General features: G+C 39.0%; 1 pseudogene; it reads right to left on the reverse strand.

Annotated features, from left to right (window-relative positions):
• Window positions 1–974: 974 nt before the first annotated feature.
• LOC140536283 (legumain-like) overlaps window positions 975–12,226 on the reverse strand; it is a 286,563-nt pseudogene continuing 275,311 nt past the window's right edge.

Here is a 12,226-nt window from a genome sequence, read left to right on the forward strand (position 1 = left end):
AGTCTCTATTGCTTGAGCAAGCTTCAGGGCTTTGTCATATGTTAGCTCAGGCTCCGCTAACAATCTACGCTGCATGCGATCATCTTCAATACCGCAAACAAGCCTGTCCCTCAACATTTCTGTCAGCTTATCTCCATAATTGCAGTGTTGAGCCAGTTCACGAAGTACAGCCACATATTCAGAAACACTCTCCTTTGGTTTCCTATTCCTTGAATTAAACTTGAAACGCTGTACTATCTCACTTGGCTTGGGGTTGTAATGCGCTTTCAGCAGTTCCACCAGCTCATCATAGGTTTTCTCCCCTGGTTTGGTAGGACTTAACAAGTTTCTCATGAGACTGTAGGTTTGACTTCCCACCGAGCTAAGAAGAATTGCACGTTTCTTAGCAGCATCTGTAATCTCATTTGCCTCGAAGAAATGTGATAACACCTCACAATACTCCTCCCAGGACTGATTTCCATTATCAAAAGGAGTGAGAGTTCCTACCATAGCTGCCATGCTCTGGATGTCTTGCAAAAAAAAAACCTTGCACAGTCCTCTTTTAAAAAAAAAAAAAAGGTCCAAAGAGCTGAATTATTGTCCACTGTTTCCTCGTCGCCAGATGTGATATCCGTGATATCAAAAGTACAAAAAAAGACAGACCAACCACACCTTTAGGTTGTCTTTAATTAACCAAGTGCTGGAACTCACAACAACACTGTTCTCTGGGCAGCTACCAGCTTCAACTGGTTTCTTCTTCTAAGACACTCACAGTAGCTCTACTCTAGTGCCCCCTACTGGTTCTCAAAAACATAACCATTTTACACATTCACATTACTACAAAGACCACTTGAACAAGACAAGATACCAGCTAACAGGATCACACCACAAACACATAGCGCTTAAATTCACAGCAACTACAGGCTGGAGCGAGGCTCCTTAAATGCTCCCAGTCCCACATAAACACAATCAACACAAACGAGGCAGAAGTCCTTTTATGAGCCTGTGGACGGCGCCCCAGGGAAGGGCGCAATAAGGAGGGCTGACACCATCCCAGAGAATATTCCTGCCTTGTGCCAAAAAATTCCAGAAGGAAGAAAATAGATTATGAAACAAGCGTTTTTTCTTTTTCCTAATTTTGTCTCTGTATTCATGTTTTCTATTCAAACAATCCACATGTTTTTGCTCACATAAGCAGTGTGTGAGGGTTGCAGACTCTAATTTTTTGGCCTCCCAGTCAGAGCTTATCAAACCTAATGCTGAGCGTGACCTAGTAGTGTATACTGGTCAGTGCCTAAATTTGAACGGGTCCCATCAATAAGCTTTGAAACCTGAACACAAGAAGTACAGTTTTTTGGCAGTTATTCAGCAGTTTCTTATTTTTTAAATCTACATTCCACCTTAACTGACATAACAGCTACATTCTGGCACTAGTACAATACTACAGCATCATTTAAGGTGGAACAGAAATTTATATAAGAAGCCAACATCTATCTCACATGTAGGGTAGCCTCCAATATGTGCTGTGCTACTCACCTCCAGCTGCATTCCTCCACGCAGCAAAACTCAGTGGGGAAATGTGAGATTTGACAAGTTGTGTAGTGTACCTCAGGCTTAATAAGCTCATTTTTAGATTTTAATAAAGATTAAAAATAGCATTGTTAAAATGTACAGTATTAAAATGTGCACCTTAATCACTTAAGAGCCAGTGGTTGTTTGGGGACAACAAGTAAATATTAAACCTGTGGGCTACACTTATACTGTTAATTATTGATGCAGTCCACAGCTAAAAAGGTAAAAGTAGTCATTGTCACACAAAAACCTTATATCTTCATTTTGTCGTCTTACACTTTATGACATAATGTGAATCTAACATTGTTCTTCACATAGTATCAGAATCTCATGATAAATGGATCAATAGAAATGCTCCAAAATGATTTTTGAAAGTTAAGAAGATTTTTTCACCCTTATGTAAAGTTTTTTGGAGATATAAGATATCAGTGCACAATCTGTCACTGCTGTTCCCTGCTGTTCCCTGCTTTCGACACCAGAGGTTCTCCTCACCATGGTCTTACTGAAGCACTAAACCTGCTTTGCTAGTTCAGACCATGTCTTCAGCTTATGAATACAGAGGAGGAGGAGATGAGTCAGTGGACAGTGGGCTCTCCCTCCTTTGATGGTTTTAACATTAGGGTGAGTAGCAATGGCGTTCACAGCCCTTTTAATCCTGGCTCTGAAATTAAATGTGTGCATTATAGAAAAAAAACACTTGCTTTTTTAGCTTTTTTGGCATTCATTTGGGATGGATTACACAATATACACAAATGTCTCAATTTGCCAAAGGTTCTGCTTGAGAAATAATAATATAGGACTGGTTTCAGTGTTTACCTGCTCAAGTTTGCAAAGATCTCGCTCCAGAGCTCCTCTTTTCTCAAGGTTTCTCTCGCTCTCAATTTTCTTCTTTAGAATCATCAGTGGGACTTCACGGGATGGGGTAAGATGTGTTGGTGCAAAAGAGTTTGCTTTATGAGCATGTTCTGCCTGAGTTTCTGGGTCTGGACAACCCAAGAAGTCCCCAATGGCCAGTTTGCTGAGCTCCTGGACATTGAGAATAAAAGAAGCAGTTCAGGTGATTCAATTTTACAGTAGGTTTTACTGTAGGATTTTTTAGATTCGATTCAGTTCAAATGAATTAGGATACTTTTTGTATGGTGAGAACCTTTGCAAGTACTTACTGTGTTTCCATAATGACAGGGGGTAGATTCTGTCACATTGCATCTCAAATACTGAAACTGGTCCTGGAAGGTTGTTCTGGTCAGGTCAGACTTTTTGAAAAAGAAATGTCAATGAAAACCCTGTAAATAAAAAAGTCCTTATACTGTGTTGTGCCATCAGCTGTAACAGTACTACCACTCAACTTAGGATCTTATGTTCAGGGCTCAGCGGTCTAATGTGCTGCCACTCTCGAGCCATGCTTTGCCATCAGCAGCCAGAGCCCAGGAAAGCACAACTGGCTGTGCTCTCTCTAGGAGGGTAGATGGTGCTCTCTCCCCTCATCACTCTTAAGCGATGTTGGCTGGCACAGGTGTCTGTTAGCTGATACGATGAGACTGGGGATCCAGCGCTTTCCTCCAAGTGTGTCAGCTGTCCGGCAATGATCACAATTGGCAGTGGTTTTATATATATATATATATATATATATATATATATATATATATATATATATATATATATTACTATTTTTAGTCTTCCAAGTGGATCAGAAGTCTAATATCATACCACTATGGCCCAGGGGTCGCAAGTTAAAATCCTGAGCCATGCTTTGCCATCAGCGTCCGGAGTCCATGTGGTACTGTAATAGGAACCACCGCTGTATCAAGAAATGAGCAGGTGAAATTTCTTCCCTCCATCAACTGTCCATCGAACATCTTTATGATAAACTAGAATGGAAATTGTGAGCCAGGCCCTCTTGTTCACCCCACAAATGCTCTAACTGATACATGGGCAAAACGTCCCACAGGTATCCAGTGTGCTATCACAGTGGTAGCGATGTCGGACAAGGTCGAAAGGCAGTAACTGGTGTGCGATTTTGAGTCAATAGGTATGTCTTTGCACCACTTTCCTTTACAATAATAGCTCAAACAAGGAGTCTCAAGCTCAGCTTACCTTAGATTACAGTTACATTTAAGGCATTTAGCAGACGCTCTTCTCCAGAGCGACTTACAAAAGTGCTTTACTGTTTACTCAAGAAGAACCTCAGCATGTTTTAATAGACTGAAATTCAAAGATCCTCTAATCTAACACTCTACTAAACACAAGTCAGTATGGAGACCATAATACTCTTCGCCTAAGTACTCTCGGAAGAGAAGGGTCTTCAGTCTGGAAACATCGGATCAGCATCTCCTTTACTTCAGCCTCTCTTATTGGAGCACAAGACTGTCAATAAGGACATTGTCCTCTTCTGTGTGAAATGAAAAAGCCATCTACCATCGATAAAGTCTAAAGTAAACAGCTTACGTTTATGTTTTTTGGGAGATGTTCAATCATGGATCCAGAGAAACAGCTTTCCATGTAAATCACCATCTGCAGTGTTGTACAGGACAATGTCAATAGCATTACTTTCAGAAATGAAAGACTGGGCATGTTGTGTTCCTACTGACCTTTGAGAACTGGTGGCATCTAGGCATCTTAGTTATGGTGTCAACAAGGTTATACGCATGAAGCTGAGATGAGGTAAAGCATGTTAGATGCTGATTTTAAATGTATAAAATTCTGAAAATTAGGAAAACAGGAATACAGCTTACTGTATCATTGGGAAAGGCAAACAGTCCTTTACCCCCATGATCCGAAAGGTATACAAAAATGTTGTTATTTTTACCCCTGTTGATGAAAACAGGTAGACAGTTTATTATTATCATTATTATTATTATTATTATTATTATTATTATTATGTATGTATTTATTTTGTTGTTATTATTTTTACATTTAATAATCAGATGCTTCAAGAGGTGTCAAGTCACAAAGTACAAATACTTCATTATGTTTAATTTTGGTTATATTTACTTTACTGGAGTAATTAATTTTTAGTTCTACTCCTCACATTTTTACCCAATCATCTAAACTTTCTCCTCCTTACATTTTAAAAACAGCCTCGTTACTCCTATTTCATTTTCTTTAGTTTTCATTCCGGCTCATCATCCTTCAAAAAACAAAAAAACAAAAAAACCAAAAAAAATAAAAAACCCCATATCCAGACTTTTGGCACCATTACAAAACTTCTAGACAACGACTCCTCATATTTTCCTCCATGAAGCACATGTTAATGCTCAGTAGAGCACAGAGATGCTCCTTTAATAGAATTGATATTACTAAAATGCTTCATTTTCAATGGGCAGATCTGCAGCAGAAACAGGAGCCTAGTGCAGCCCCACATTTTTCAACATCAACATTTTAATAGAACATTCTCCTCATTATGGCTTTTAGAGAAATGGGTTTTTGGGGAGGGGGATGGGTGGTAGTGCACTATAGACCCCTGTGGTGCGGCCTAAGCGTTTGGTCTTTGTTTTCCTTCCATTACTTTTTCTTTTCTACTTGAAGTCGTTCTGAAACCAGTACTTTTACACTTTTACTGGAGTAAAGCTTAAGTTGAATCTTCAACTTTTGTAGAAGTTTTTTAAAAACCTAGTATCTCCAATTCTCCAATAACACTTGTGTCAATACTTTTGACATATTTGGACGTTTAGTCGTTTAGTGTTTATACAGTTGAGAAATTACCTTTTTAAGACTTTTTTTGGTCCCCGTCTGTTTCTTAACACGTGCTTCATCTCCACAGAGAACAGCCAGAAAATTGCTGGTTGATACATCCTGTACAGAGCAAAGTGAATTACTTGGATTGATTAAATGTAATTATCTCATGCAATGGGGCAAAAAGTATTTAGTCAGCCACTAAGTGTATAGTTCTCTTACTTAGAAAGATGAGAGAGGTCTGTAATTTTCATTATATGTACACTTCAACTATGAGAGACAAAATGAGAAAACAAATCCAGGAAATGTTTTAAGAATTTATTTGTAAATTATGGTGGAAAATAAGTATTTGGTCACCCACAAACAAGCAAGATTTCTGGCTCTCACAGACCTGTAATTTCTTCTTTAAGAGGCTTCTCTGTCCTCCACTCGGTACCTGTATTAATGGCACCTGTTTGAACTTGTTAACAATATAAAAGACACCTGCCCACAACCTCAAACAGTCAGACTCAAATTTAATCCAGATCCAGAAGAGGATTGGGGGAATATCATGTTATCTGATGAAACCAAAATAGAACTTTTTGGGAAAAACTCAACTTGTTGTGTTTGGAGGAGAGTGAATGCTGAGTTGCATCCAAAGAACACCATACCAACTGTGAAGCATGGGGGTGGCAACATCATGCTTTGGGGCTGTTTTTCTGCTCAGGGGACAGGACGACTGGTCCGTGTGAAGGGAAGAATGAACGGGGCCATGTATTGTGAGATTTTAAGCCAAAACCTCCTTCCATCAGTGAGAGCATTGAAGATGGAACGTGGCTGGGCCTTCCAGCATGACAATGATCCCAAACACACAGCTCAGACAACGAAGGAGTGGCTCTGTAAAAAGCATTTTAAAGTCCTGGTATGGCCTAGCCAGTCTCCAGACCTCAACCCCACAGAAAATTTGTGGAAGGAGTTGAAAGTCTGTGTTGCCCGCCGACAGCCCCAAAACATCACTGCTCTAGAGGAGATCTGCATGGAGGAATGGGCCCAAATACCAGCTACAGTGTGTGCAAACCTGGTGAAGACTTACAGGAAACGTTTGACCTCTGTCATTGACAACAAAGGGTATGTTACAGAGTATTGCGTTAAACTACTGTTATTGACCAAGTACTTATTTTCCACCATTATTTACAAATAAATTCTTTAAAAATCCTACAATGTGATTTCCTGGATTTTTTTTTCTCATTTTCTCTCTCATAGTTAATGTGTACCTATGATGAAAATTACAGACCTCTCTAATCTTTCTAGGTAGGAGAACTTGCACAATCAGTGGCTGACTTAATACGTTTTGGTCCCATTGTAGTATGCATTGGTATAATGCAAATCTGAAAAAATACTTACATGTCCGGTGTAGTCTTTCAGGACTCCTGGATAAACGTTTGGGCCATCAGGCTCGTTGATGATTTCTCCTGGATTTGGGTTCCTGTTGATAGGAGCAAAAAAAAAAAAAGCTTCAATAATTATTTCAACTCTGTAACTCCGTAACACATACAACTGCAAATTACTTGAAACATCATTTGTAAAATATATCAAATCTATATTAAATATATATTAATAGAAATGTAAATGTCTAAATGAAAAAGTTATAACTGTCACGGTTTGACATTGGAGACATTGGAGACTATTTATTAATAAACAAAAATCTAAAGCATGAAACTGAACACACCCACAAGGACATGCACACGACTAGACAAGGGACGACTGAAACAAAGAGGTACTTATACAGAGGATAACAAGGAACATCTGGGAGTGACAAGGGGGCGTGGTTACAAAGGAGACACTGGTGGAAGCACTAATGGACAGGCGTGGCTAGGACAGACAAGACACAAACAGAGCCTTGGGAGCTTGGGAGCACATGGCAACACAAAACAAACGCAGACATGACAATAACATCCCCACATGTATTCCTTATAACTTAAAATGGCTAAAAGATAAAGGGTTAACCATTAGAAATTAGCCGTTCCACTGTCCACTAAATCATCTACAAAAAGTGGAACAACTGACCTTTATGGCCAGATCAGGACATCCCAGCAAATTCACCCCAGAGCAGACCTGAAGATGAGTAAAGAAGTCTCCAACAATCTTAAAATGTCATCAAATCTAGCATCTATCATCAGAAAGATACCGAACAAGCTTGTTTTTCTTTGACAGGAAAGGGATTCCTCACCTCCCATGAAAATCATCACTGATCAAGTGTTCTGATATCTTTTTAAACCTCTTCCTAGACCCCTCTGCATCTTCACCCTTCTTTCTGAAGGCCTCAGAGAACTCTCTGGATCTGGCCATAATGGTGATCTTCTTCACCACTCACTTCAACCATCAAGATCAGACCAGACTAAACATCTGAGGTTTAAATAAAACTCCAGACTCCTCCAGAATAATCCTCTCCAACCATGTTCTGATCATCTGCAGCTGATGTTCTGCACCTAAGTCTGATTCTACACATTTGAAAGAATAATAAATGTGGGGGGTTCGTACCTTTTTCCTCAAAGAAAAATAAATTGATATTAATTCCATTTTATAAACAATTTTAAAAGACATATCCCTCACAGTTATATTCTATTATTTAGTATATTACAACCTTTACAGTTTTGTGGCTCTTATAATTAGTACATTAGACCCTTACAGTTAGTTCTGTTACTAGTATTTTAAACCCTCACAGTTCTTTTATTCAGTATATTAAATTTTCACAGTTATTAAGTTGTACTATTTAGTATATTAGGATATACATTATGTATTAAAAATATATACTATATGGATAAACCCCTTAACAAACCTTACAGTTGTCCTTAATGTGAAGCTTTAAAATTAATTAAAAGGAAAAGAGAGAAAAAAGCATTAAAATCCACAATTTAAATGTATTCTTTATTTTTATTCAGTTAAATTTGAATAGATAGATACTCTTTATTCATACCTGATATCTGTCGGTTGTCCACTCTCCGGAATCAGGAGCTGGAAGAACAGTCTTGCTCTGTGTCTCACCCTTGACCAGATTGTACAAGACTGAAACTAACCAGGCCTGCTTTAGATATCAGCATGATCAGCATCAGGGGGGCTGAACCTCCCCACTACACAAATTTACTTTCAGTTTCATTCAGCATCATCCCATATAAATCATTTCAGATGTGGAAAAATAGCCAAGAAGACGTGACAGTCATATAATAAACATGAACACTTTGCCATCATCATGCCATCATCATCACCATCATCTGGTGCCTGTTTGAGATATTAATATTGTCATAGAGAGAAACTGCAGACTCACTCTGTCAAGATTTTTCTTTCATTTTTCACTTATATAGAATAACCCTACAGAAATAGTTCAGATCAGTTTATTCTAGAGCAGCATCTTTTATATTCTGAACTGTAGCTGATTTATGAATATTAGCCTCCTGGACAATAAATTAGTTACCTTGCGTGTTTAAGGCAGTAAAAACTTTAGGGTCCTGTAGATGGCGCTGCACAAGGATGAGCAGGCTATGAAAACCTGCAACGGGGTTCCCGGATTGAGAAGAGGTGGTACAGGAAATTCTCATTAGAATTGTGGCCGAAAGACAAAGCTGATGGACAGGGATCGCTGGAGGGTTTCACGGCTAGAGAATGAAAATTGATTCACTTCACAGAATCGCTTTTAAATGCAGACAATGCAGGTCCTTCACCACCAATTTCTGAAAGGAAACTGCATACCATGAACATATAAAGCAGAGTGGCATGCAAGAGGCCTTTGCTCATTTCAGTTTAAGAATGAGGAGTATGAGGAGAATTCCCTGTAGACTGGGATTTTTGCCACTGCTGGTAGACCCATATGACCGTATGCTTCCTACAGCTTCCATACACCTGCAGATTCAGCTACTTATTTTCAGCTACTACTACTTTGTGAACACCATTTACTCTCAAACTTGTCCCCCATCTCTATCACCCTTCCCTGATGTACTTCAGCTGCTGACAACCAGCAAAAACTAATAACCAGGCCTGCTTCAGATATCAGCATGAGATATAGGATATCAGATATAAGCACCTTGCATGTTTAAGGTGGTAGGAAGCTCCTGCAGATGGTGCTTTACATCCTTCGAGCTACAGGTCTTTACTGTGATCTTTCAATTTACTTTGCAAACTCCTTGATTTAAAGAAGCATGAAGCCTTGAGGTATTTGAGGTGTTGATGACCAGTTATGTTTCACGACTTGTTCCAAACCTGAGTCCATCATGCAAATTTCTGCTTTACAATATCTGGAGAATTCGACATCACATTTTTAAACATCAACTAAAGACCCACTTTTAGCACTAATATCACATCTATTAAAGCTTTCATTGCATTTACAGCAATACCTACATATTGCACTGCTCATGTTTGTCTCCACAGGGTTTCAGACAGTTTAGTTATCTCTACATTCAGGTTCTAGGAATTGTGCATTTCTTGGAAATTGTTCATATAAGGTATTGTGCGGCTCATTCCTGGCAATGCCATGGCTCAAAACTGCCTTTAACTCAGGGTCTATCGACACTAGCTTTGGGAGATAATTAAGCACTTTTGTAAGTTCTCTGGATGAGAGCATCTGCTGAATTCCCTGACCCAGTAGTTTAAAAGATGGAAGTGGCAGAAAAACACTTGATTGTCTTTTGCTTTCAGTTTTCTGCTTAACAGCTTTTCCTACTTTTGCTGTTATCCTTCTAAACAGTCACTGTAACAGGGGTTACGGCCAGCCCGTAGAAAACTGCAACAAATGAAGTTGAAGCTCAGAAAATAGCTCTATTAAAGAGCTTTTAAAAATCAGATTTCGAGGTCATCTATCTATATCTATAGTCTCCACGCTCTGCAACAAAGACCACAGAGAGAGAGAGAAACACAAGAGAGATAACGACCTCTCCAATAACAGTGGTCAGATGGTCAATAGTACAACAATCTCCTGGAAGCCAAGATCTACTATCACTCCAGGGATTCTACCCTGAATCTGAGCAAGCACATCACCGCTGAGCTCAAGTCCCTTATAAATCAGCAAGTTTCATATTTACACCAGGTGCATCCCCTAATCACTATTCCACTAGTGGCCAGCAGAGGGCACACAGAACACATGCTTATACTTAGAGTCTTTAAACTTAGAGGTATCTTTTAATTTTGAGTCTATTCAAACTAACTGAGGTTATTCTTGGGTAAATAGCAAAGCACGTTTGTAAGTCACTCTGGAAAAGAGCATTTGCTAAATGCCGTAAATGTAAATGCTTAAGGTTAATTTTACATAATTTCAAATGTGTTTCCTCTGTTTGGTCAGTTGAAAGACCAGTGCAATGAGCTCTAAAGCTCATATATTCATTAAAGGCACAGGAATGTCAAGGGGATAAAACGTCTTGTCACCAGAAAGGCACATGCTTGTACAATTTGCTCTGTGATAAACCTGAAAGGTTTAAGGCTGCATGAGAACTGTAATATAGATATATAACTGCTGTTTAACAGAAGTATAGAATGGGCCAATGTTTGCTGGGTTGGATAAACGTAATGTAACACATGTTCACAGTCAGTGATGGTCATGTGTTTATAATACATATATCTAAAAGGTTCCTTCTTTCAAACATTAGAGTTATTATTAGCAGTGCTAGAATAAAATAGTACAGTGTATTTCAAATGCACAAACATTGCAGTCAGAATCTGGGGCTGTTTTAGACATCAGAATTATTAATAGTATCAACTTAAAGGAGAGAAACTGCAGACTCACGCTGTACAACCTTACTTTCACTTTCACTCATATATGATCATCCCACATTCAGTAACAGCATCTCTATCTCTCTCTCTCTCATATATATATATATATATATATATATACACACACACACACACACACACACTGAGGAAAAAAAGTATTTAGTCAGTCACCAATTGTGCAAGTTCTCCCACTTAAAAAGATGCGAGAGGCCTGTAATTTACATCATAGGTAGATCTTAACTATGAGAGACATAATGAGAAAAAATAATTCTGAAAATCACATTGTCTGATTTTTAAATAATTTATTGGCGAATAATGGTGTAAAATAAGTATTTGGTCAATAATAAAAGTTCATCTCAATACTTTGTTATATATCCTTTGTTGGCAATGACAGAGGTCAAACGTTTTCTGTAAGTCTTCACAAGGTTGGCACACACCGTTGCTGGTATGTTGGCCCATTCCTCCGTGCAGATCTCCTCTAGAGCAGTGATGTTTTGGGGCTGTCGGTGGGGAACACTGACTTTCAACTCCCTCTTTTCTATAGGGTTGAGATCTGGAGACTGGCTAGGCCACTCCAGGACCTTGAAATGCTTCTTACGAAGCCACTCCTTTGTTGCCCTGGCAGTGTGCTTGGGATCGTTGTCATGGTGAAAGACCCAGCCACGTTTCATCTTCAATGCCCTTGCTGATGGAAGGAGGTTTGCACTCAAAATCTCACAATACATGGCCCCATTCATTCTTTCATGTACACGGACCAGTCGTCCTAGTCCCTTTGCAGAGAATCAGCCCCAAAGCATGATGTTGCCACTCCCATGCTTCACAGTTGGTATGGTGTTCTTTGGATGAAACTTAGCATTCACTCTCCTCCAAACACAACCAGTTGTGTTTGGCACGGCAAGATCTGAGTCCCTGGCGGCGTAGTGTGTTACTGACGATAGCCTTTGTAACGTTGGTCCCAGCTTTCTGCAGGTCATTCACTAGGCAGAACCCACTCTGTGCATGAACTTGATGAGACTCCACTGAACTCTGCCTGCAAGGCACCTTTTACCACCCTGTATCCTGTCATTATTTTAAATGTTTTTTTTAATAATGCAACACCATTAAACATTTTTGATAATGTAATAGCAGTGATGTGTGAAGATTAAGACACACCTAGGGCTGGGCCTAAATGTCCAAATATTATATTAAAGGACCATAAACTCTTTAAGATATATGTAAATGAGCTTTGTTCTAATTAGCTGTTTCTCTTAAGTTTAAGCACTTAACT

Source organism: Salminus brasiliensis, chromosome 15 (genome assembly GCF_030463535.1).
Source record: "Salminus brasiliensis chromosome 15, fSalBra1.hap2, whole genome shotgun sequence".
NCBI classification, from domain to species: domain Eukaryota; kingdom Metazoa; phylum Chordata; class Actinopteri; order Characiformes; family Bryconidae; genus Salminus; species Salminus brasiliensis.